We start from the raw sequence: 7,145 nt of genomic DNA on the forward strand, positions 1-7,145 counted from the left end.
ACACATATTTATATATTTTTCAAAAATATTCGTATTGCTCTTAGGATACTGCCCCCTCCCCAAACCTCACAATGATTTAGTTTCCTGTACTTTCCCTATAATCTATCATGATTTTGACCACGAGTTTGATTAACACCAAAATCCTTGCACCTGAGGATATCTCATGATCTAAGCATCACAAAAAATATTTCTGCACAGCAATAAGAAAGAGTGGTTTTGTCTTAATCACTAAGCAATAGTTTAGAATTTATTCTTTGACATAGATTCAATAACTGAGTTTGAATTTTGAAAAACTAATTGAATATTAACGACCTAGTTTTTATCACATGTAAAATCAGAAATCTTTCTGTGTCAGTTAAAAGACTTTAACTGGTAGGACACCTGGGAGGCTCAGTCAATGGAGCATCCAACTCTTGACTTCGGCTCAGGTCATGATCGCACAGTTCGTGAGTTCAAGCCCCTCACTAGGCTCCGTGCTGACAGATGGGAGCCTGTTTAGTATTCTCTGTATGCCTCTATCTCTGCCCCTCCCTGCTTGTGTTTCTCTCTCTCTCTCTCGCTCCACTCCCCTATCTCAAAATAAATAAATAAATAAACAAACATTTAAAAAAGACTTTAACTGATGTTGAACTGGATGAAACTAAAGGAAACTTTCCTGGTGAGAGGATAAATAACTTGTTTCCAGAGAGAAATTGTCATGACCATGTAAATTAATAGCATCACTTTCTGACAATATTGCTCTACTTCACTTATTAACAATACAACCGACATTGATGCTCTGTTTTAACATATTTTGAAATAATTTAACAAAATTTTCTAAGGTTTAACACTTAGTCCTTAGAATGTCAAGATGTAATAAATGCACATTTAAAATTTTTACAGTTTGAAAATCATGCAGAAGTATCAAGCCACTTCTAGAATAGGGAAAAAATTCACTTTAGTATGATAAGTGCAATACTGTGATTTGAGGCTAAACTTGGATTATATGGATAGGAAACATAATTACCTTAGTAATATTACTGTCTAAACTGTAAAACAAAAGCAAACACTGCAATGTTATAACATTCTACCAGCATTATATAAAATTTTGGTACTCATTTGTGATATTTTAGTAGACATTCTAATGTTCTGTTATTGAATTGCTTTAATAGCATCACAGTCTGTGTCCTATTACTGACTTCCATGAACAGCATGAAACAATTGGGTTTTCGTAATACAGTTGTGGAAGAAAGTGGTTTATCATATAAATTGGTATCCATAGGAGTAAATAATTCTGATGAGATTTGCCTCATTTATTTTAAGAAATAAAAAAGTATCACTAGGTTTCACAAAGCATAATTAAAATCCTAATTGAAAATGCTGTGTGCTACATGTGTACTGTCATCTCCCTTTTTTGAGTTCTGCCAGTATTTTAAATACATCTTGAAAGCACACAATAAGAGTAAGACAATGCCTTTGTGATTTATACCTAGTGTTATAGATTAAATGTTTGGAAAATTTCCCTCTTTGTATTATAAAAATGATTGATTGCCAGTGAATTTAGAGTTGGTTTATTATGAAAATTGATAAAGACATTAGCAAAAAAATTGACAGAGATATTAGAGTACATAATTAAGCTTTTCTACATGGTTTTATAGGTAGAATTAACTCTACCTATTAACTCTTTCTGGAACTATTCATCTTGTTAATCTTACAATACACACACTAGTTTCTGATTGTCTGAATTAATGCAACTTCATACGAACCAAAGATTAGCTTAAACAATGAAATAATCATGCTTATTAAAGTTTTTGTTTTTAAACTTTAGTGTTCTGTCAGAAAAAATAAAGAAAATAAATCTAAGCTATAATGGTTTTAGGCAAAGAAACTAAAACCAGTCAAAAGTGGTAAACTCTTTTAAAGTATATAAAATTACTCGGCACTTAATAAAAAAACATAATACTGCTAGTCCCTTTTTATAACCATATTCAATAATGTGACTTTAGACTCTACTTATTATAATGCTAGAGCAGAGCATTGCAATTTAATATTAGAATTATAAATCAAATGGAAATGTTTTGCCTATAGCCCAAAAAGAAAAACGGGTTTGTTTGGCTTGTAAAAGAATCTCTTCAATTTGCTATCTACCAAATATGTGATATTTTATTACAAATGCCATCACAATACAGGGAACAGAAAGTTATCAGTCCAATAACTAAGGAGATATTTTATCCTTATTTAAAATAATTACATTAATCAGGACATACTTTACAAAATGTGTATTCATCTTTCAGGTTAACAATAAGGAATAGAAAAAAAAACTCAGAATATAAAGTCCGTAAGTACTCACAAGGATCATCTATGACCTTATTACTGTTTTTCACCATATTTTATTTGTTTTATTTTGTTTTCATAACAAGATATGAAATGGTCATACATTTGTATTCTCTAAGCTGATGCTAAATCATATTTTTACCCTGAAAAACTTCATCACAAAACAATGGTTTTTGTTAGACCAGTTGTGGACTTGAAGTTTTGAGAAAACCTAGATGAATTTTTATGTGTGTATGTATATATGTACACACATATATATATATATATATATATAAATCTTTTGTAATTTATAAATGACCCTTTGTATGTATCAAGTAGGGACCTAACATAAACCATATTACCAGTTGTTAGTATTTTAACATTCTGATATATTACTAAAATGGCAAAAATACAGACAGAAATCTTAATGTTTTATCTTCAAAATGTTTCACTTTACCATTTGAATTCATTCTAAGATGGCTTATTTGGAAGCAAATATTAAAGCTCACTGGAGTATGGCTATTATCTTCAGCTGCTCTTCATTCCTTCCCTGCGTCCCCTGAAAGTAGGGATGTAGGAAATGAGCTGAATCTGATATAGTCCAGCTGAACCTGAATTTTCCTTTTCCAAGTCTTATGGAGAACAGCAGAGAGTTTTTTTTTTTTTCTTTAAACTTAAGGACTTAAGACAACTTTGAAAAGCTAATAAATGATTAGGTAAAATGGGTTATTTTGAATAAACATGAAAGAAAGTACATCAAGACGACTCATCATAATTGATAGTTGAATAAATAACATATTCAAGACATTGTTTTTATTTATTTTTTTAAAATTTTTTTACTGTTCTTATTTATTTTTGAGACAAAGAAACAGCATGAGCAGGGGAGGGGCGGAGAGAGAGGGAGACACAGAGTCTGAAGCAGGCTCCAGGCTCTGAGCTGTCAGCACAGAGCCTGATGTGGGGCTCAGACTCACAGAGTGTGAGATCATGACCTGAGCTGAAGTCGGACACTCAACCGACTGAGCCACCCAGGTGCCCCACAAGACATTGTTTTTAAGTGTTTATTTATTTTTCAAAGGGAGGGAGGGATGGAAAGAGGAAGGAGGAGTGAGAGAGAGAGAGAGAGACAGACAGACAGACAGACAGTGAGAGAGAATCCCAAGCAGGCTCCTGTCAGCACAGAGCCTGACGTGGGGCTCAAACTCATGATCTCAGACGGTGAGATCGTGACCTGAACAGAAACCAAGGGTCAGATGCTCAACTGACTGAGCCCCCCAGGTGCCCCTCAAGACATTTTTGTTAAAATCTTTTGTCAAATATCTCATTTTAAGATCTGATGAAAGATACTTCCAAACCTCTTGAAGGTTTAATTTTTACTTTTTTAGTGAATAATCTTATACCTCTCCCTTTATAACATTCAAAATAAAATGCATTAAGTATACAGGGCACTATTTTTTACTTTATTTATCATAATATTTCTTTGAAATGTGATGATTGGTCTTATTCAAAGAAGAGAAATGGAGCTCTTTTTTGTGGTGCCTTGGAGGTGGGTCGAGTGCTTCAAGGATAAAACTTAATAACTTTTTTCCAGATACTTGCTGCCAGAAACTCATTGAAGTGTATAAGTGCAGACTTTGTGCCTTTTATGAGAAGTGTGTGGCCATGGAAGTTGCTGATGATACTCTAGGAGAAGAATGGACAGGTTATATGGTCGGAATCAGCAGTGCGAATGACAGACAAGCCTTCCCTATGAAGTAGGGTGTCTTCATCCATAGTTGTGTGCCTGGTGTTAGACAGGGAAATTCCTGTTACAGACCAAGGACCAGAGAACAAAACTCAATAGTGTTTGGGTTTGCATTTTGGATGCTGTCTGAAAGTTCTGATGTGAAAAAAGAGGAGAAGGATATGATACTTACTGATACTCCTGTTGATTCCTCTCCTGTGGCCCAAAAGAGCTAGCAAAATCCACAAGATTTTAAATCTTGTAAAGATTATGTTCACCAGTATGTTATGAAAAAGCCTATAAGCAAAGAAGGTAAGAAACCTATGACCAAAGTGTTTGTTAGTCCATGTGTCTTTCAATAAATATGGACATGTTACTCTGAAGAAATAGCATACTAAGGAAAATAAGAAAAAAGCTGTAGAATATGATAAACTTGTGGCCAGGAAAATGAAAGGGTCACAGAAAAATGCCAAGAATAGATTGCTGAAAGACAGAGGCTGCCTTCTCTGGGAGTTTTTACCTTTAAGACTGAATCTAATAAAAAATGAGATTTTCTAAGAGTAACAAATAAGATGAAATAGCAAAAAATAAAGTAAGGTAAAATAAGGTAAATGGCAATTAAAGCTCTTCTATATATGGTAAACAGAATAATATCCCTTATCCCAAAGATCTCTCCAGGACCTGTGAATATATTTAGTTTCATGACAAAAGGGAATTAAGATTGCAGATAGAATTAAAGTTGCTACTCAGCTGACCTTAATATAGGTAGATTACCCAGGGTAATCCAATGAATCTAATTGAATTGCAAGAGTACCCATAAGTAGGAGCGGGAGGGAGAAGAGGGAGACAAAGGAAGACGTGATTACTTTAGAGGAGCATAGAGAGGTGTGACATTGCTGTTACTGAAGATGGGGGGAAGGCGGCTGTGAATGTAGGCATCATCTAGAAACTAGAAAGGGCAAGGTAACAGATGATGTCCTGGAGAGCCCAGAGACAAGTGCACCACTGCTGACATCTCTACTTTCTTTTGGTTGAGTGAGACCCCAGTTGGACTTCTGAACTACAGACTGTAAGTTCAATACTTTTTTGTTGTTTTAAACTACTAAGTTTGGGGAAATTTGTTAAAGCATCAATAGGTAAGTAGTGAAACATATCCTACTTTTTTGTATCCTAGAAAAAAATGGACAAAACACTGTAAAACTATATATATATATATATATATATATATATATGTAGTTATATATAATGTGAATTGACAAAAACCTTAGTTGAGTCAATGTGACAATACTGTTGACAATTTAAATATGCCCTTTGGGTCCCTCATTCAGTTTCTGAGGGTTTATCCCAAAGTTACATTTACACATACAGAAAATGATATATATACAAAAATACTAATTTGAGAATTTTTTAACTAAAAATATTTGAAAGAAGTAAATATAAATCAAGAGAAAATAGCTTTATGTGCCCTGGTGTTTGTGAACATAGCGCTTTTATAGACTCTCCAATAATTACAGTTTCAAAGAAAGTATCTTGGCACTTGAAGATAGGTGAGGGTTAATTATTTTGAAAAGCATACATTTTTGAAAACTTGTGTATTGTAACATGTGTATTAACTTATTAGAAAAGCGTTTTTAAAAATAATAGTGTAAATTTCAGGGCTAATGGATGGTGATTGTTTTTCAAGGGATACAGAAGTATGGGTGACAGTCAAAAACTTCATAGTTGGCCTTCCAACTGTGGCCTATGTTTTGTTGAAGATAAAGTTAGGTTTTGCCTACATGCTCTTAAATTTTACTTAAATCACAAGAGATGAAATTGTAACAACAGCTTTCTTTGTCACCAGATTAGTGGGAAGACAAACAAACATGAGAAATGGAGTAAATAACAAATAGATTTTGCAGAACAGCTGAGATGATCTTGTTTGAAGCATAAGAAACCACTGGCACTCTGATTGCCCTTCCAATGGGCAAGTCTACAGGTTTATCAGGATAAACAATAATTAGAACAGAAGTCCTATCCTAGAAAGGGCTTGTACTGAAAGTGAATTTGAATTTTTCACTTGGGAATTCCAAAGTCACTAGATTAGTGGGGTGGGGCATGAGAAGTTTAGCAAATAGCAAATGGACTTTGCAGAACAGCTGATGATGATCTTGTTTGAAACATACAGAAACCACTGGTACTCTTCCCTTAAAATGGACAAGTCCCAGGTGTATCAGGATAAGCGATGATTAGAACAGAAGTCCCATCCTAGAAAGGGCTTGTTCTGAATGTAAATTTCAGTAAATTGGCATTTTTCACTTGGGAGTTCCAAAGGAAATGACTATATGGGTATATCTCTTTGACTTGTGCTGTAAGTATGGTGAGAAAAATCCTCTATTTTGGGAATGGAATCTCTCCCAACAAAATAGTTAGGATGTTAACAGAGCTACATTAGACTACTCTGGCACTTAGTCCAATGAAGAAAGTTGTAACAAAGAACCTCAAGTAATGCCTAAGTCAGCAATCATTTAACTCAGCTATTTATCAGGGTGAAAACTTCAAACAGCCAAGTTAATCTTGGTTCCAAATTGCCCACAAAAATATTGTGGTGGGTAGCTGTATGGGCCTCCTAAAAGAAGAAATCTAAGGGTCCTATACCTGTGTCTACACACAGGGTAGACAGGGACCGGTGGGTCTAGACAAATTGATAATATACAGTGGCTGGGCACTTGGTAGGGTAGACCTTGGAGGAACAGCTTTATTTTCTCTAAAATGAAAATGAGTCTAAGTTTGAGAGGCCCAGGAAACAGAAAATAAATCACAGTAGTGAGTAGGGTGCAAGACGGTGAATCATCTCCTAAAGTTCACAAATATGTTCTTAGTTATACTTGGAAATTCTATGTAATTTTATATGAAATTTTATTTAATACTAATGAACATACCCAATAAGTTAATAAAATGAAGATACTCACCTGTTATAAGATTCTGTGAATTATGAAATGTGTTGGTTTAAATGTAGCTTATTTTTTTTAAAGGTGTAATATACAATAAAGTGCTTCAAAATGTTAAGAAAATGCATAAACATCTCTTTACACTCCAATTAGGAAGGATTGAGACTCATGAATATAAATAAATCTATGTTAAAATAGTT

The 7,145-nt window shown here is 34.0% G+C and overlaps 1 long non-coding RNA gene and 1 pseudogene across 2 annotated transcripts in view; both read left to right on the forward strand.

Annotated features, from left to right (window-relative positions):
* LOC132681108 (uncharacterized) overlaps positions 1–2,320 on the forward strand; it is a 274,965-nt gene extending 272,645 nt beyond the window's left edge. For both annotated transcript variants that reach the window (XR_009610846.1, XR_009610845.1), the window contains one exon: positions 2,274–2,320. This is a non-coding gene — a long non-coding RNA (uncharacterized LOC132681108). The remainder of the gene's footprint in view (positions 1–2,273) is intronic.
* Positions 2,321–2,768: 448 nt separating this feature from the next.
* Positions 2,769–6,641, forward strand: LOC132680379 (protein BTG4-like; annotated as a pseudogene).
* Positions 6,642–7,145: the final 504 nt, after the last annotated feature.

This window comes from Panthera onca, chromosome A1 (assembly GCF_046562875.1).
Source record: "Panthera onca isolate mPanOnc1 chromosome A1, mPanOnc1 haplotype 2, whole genome shotgun sequence".
Taxonomy (NCBI): Eukaryota; Metazoa; Chordata; class Mammalia; order Carnivora; family Felidae; genus Panthera; species Panthera onca.